Source organism: Cherax quadricarinatus, chromosome 8 (genome assembly GCF_038502225.1).
Source record: "Cherax quadricarinatus isolate ZL_2023a chromosome 8, ASM3850222v1, whole genome shotgun sequence".
In the NCBI taxonomy this organism is placed as follows: domain Eukaryota; kingdom Metazoa; phylum Arthropoda; class Malacostraca; order Decapoda; family Parastacidae; genus Cherax; species Cherax quadricarinatus.
In genome coordinates this window covers 30,262,142-30,264,641 of record NC_091299.1, presented here as the reverse complement: position 1 = coordinate 30,264,641, position 2,500 = coordinate 30,262,142, and positions in this window count along the sequence as shown.

The following is a 2,500-nucleotide window of genomic DNA, read 5'->3' as shown; positions in this document are numbered from 1 at the left end:
ACTCACAATCACACTCACCAACACACTGATCAACACACCATCACACTCACCAACACACACACCAACACACTCACCAACATAGTTTAACCAAAGTCACAATACATAATTCCAAATCATTCTCCCCCAGCATTGTTTTCAATAATTCTGTCAACACTATTCTTCCTCTAACAAATGAAAAGTGGGTGGAATATTTTTTGGGGGGGAAATTCCTGGTCTAAATCTGGACGGGTTATTCTCGAAAAAAATTCTTATAAAAGATTATGCAAAGTCAAATGATTTTTTTTTTGAAAGAAAAAATGCACACACACACACACACACACACACACACACACACACACACACACACACACACACACACACACACACACACACACACACACATTAGCTACCTCCCCAACCAGTGAACTAGGTAGCTAAGGGTCGGACGATCGGGGCATCATAGTCAAATCAGTTCCTAGATTCAGCCAATTATATTGTGGAACTGGCAGTTGTGGAGGTGACGTGGATACCACTCACATTCTCACCCTTGTCATTTTCACCCAGCTGCTGGTTGACCACGGTTGTCCATTCTGTCTCCAGGTTGTGTCTTTGCCTCTTGATTTACTGTGTTGTACACATATATTTCCAACTGTATATAGTGTATATACTTGTAAATACTTATAATCACACTTGGTGAAGGAAAATGTAATTCAAAGTCATTCAGCTGTGTTTGTTCTGCTCCTTGCTGCCCTTTACACACACAGATATATATATATATATATATATATATATATATATATATATATATATATATATATATATATATATATATATATATATATATACATACACACACACACATACACACACACACACACACACACACACACACACACACACACACACACACATACACAGATTCAGGCATCATCGAGGGTCTAGCCACCAGACGTAATTAAAGAACAAGTGTGGTTCTGGTCAAGACAGCTACAGCACACAATGTTGGCCTGTATTGTTTGAAGACAGATTATTTGTGGAGATATGTCATATGGAATGAGAGAGAGAGAGAGAAAGTGGAGTTGTAGTTGTAGTAAGCAGTAGTAGCAGTAGTACTAGGAGTAGTACTAGTAGTAGTAGTAGTAACTGTACAAGTAGCAGTGGTAACAGCAGTACTAGGAGTAGTACTAGTGATAGTAAGTGTACAAGTAGTAGTGGTAGCGGTAGTAGTAATAGTTGTAGTGGTAGTAGTAATAGTAGTTTGTAGCAGAAGTAGTAATAGAAGTTGTAGTAGTAGTAGCAGTAGTAATAGTAGTAGTTGCAGTAGTAACAGCTGTAGTAGTAATAGTAGTGGTAGTAGTAGTAATAATAGTAGTTGTAGTAGTAATAGTAGTTGTAGTAGTTGCAGTAGTTGCAGTAGTAATAGTAGTAGTAATAGTAATGTTAGTAGTAGTAGTAGTAGTAATGTAGTTGTAATAGTAGTAGTATACACACAAAAAATAATGTAACACACACCTGTGTGTTACGACCTACACATGTGTATGTACCTACACATGTGTATGTAGACCTACACATGTGTATGTAGACCTACACATGTGTATGTAGACCTACACATGTGCATGTAGACCTACGCACCTGTATGTGTCGACCTGCTCACCTAAAGTTTTTCGCCCTCTAGTCACCTCTCACAGACTTTTATATTTATTCCCAACAGTTTCCCTTCCCCTCCCGCTTCTTCCCCCTCCCTATCCTCCTCCTCCTCCTCCTCCTCCTCCTCCTCCTCCTCCTCCTCCTCCTCCTCCTCCTCCTTCTTCTTCTCGTCTATTTCTGGGACTGTCTCTGTTAATTGTTTATGCATATTTTGAACTATTTTTTTCCTGTAAATTATTGTGTTGCAACAAAAGAAATGAAGAGCGACAAGCGAAGTCTTAAGAGCCACTCAGAGAGCGTGCGCACTCACAACCACGATAACAACAACAACAACAACAACAATAACAACAGCAGCAATAACTACAACAACAATAAAACAATAGCAATAACTACAACACCAACAATAGCAACTACTACTACTAATACTAACGTAAATGGCGAGGTGCGTAGGAGCGTTTTTCTTTGTCCTCTTCCTCCTCCTCTTCCTCCTCCTCTTCCTCCTCCTCTTCCTCCTCCTCTTCCTCCTCCTCTTCCTCCTCCTCTTCCTCCTCTTCCTCCTCCTCTTCCTCCTCTTCCTCCTCCTCTTCCTCCTCCTCCTTCTTCCTCCTCATTCCTCCTCCCTCATCCTCCTCCTCTTCCTCCTCCTTTTACCTCCACTTCCTTCCTTCTTCCTCCTCCTATTAAAAGTGTCCTCTTGACTCGACCCCAACTGCCACATGTCTGCCATTAGTGTTGCCAAACATTGTGTTTCATGTTTTGTGTGTGTGTGTGTGTGTGTGTGTGTGTGTGTGTGTGTGTGTGTGTGTGTGTGTGTGTGTTGACGATAGCTGAGTAAAATATTCATGGCTTTTCTACCTCTGTCTCTCTGTTTTTG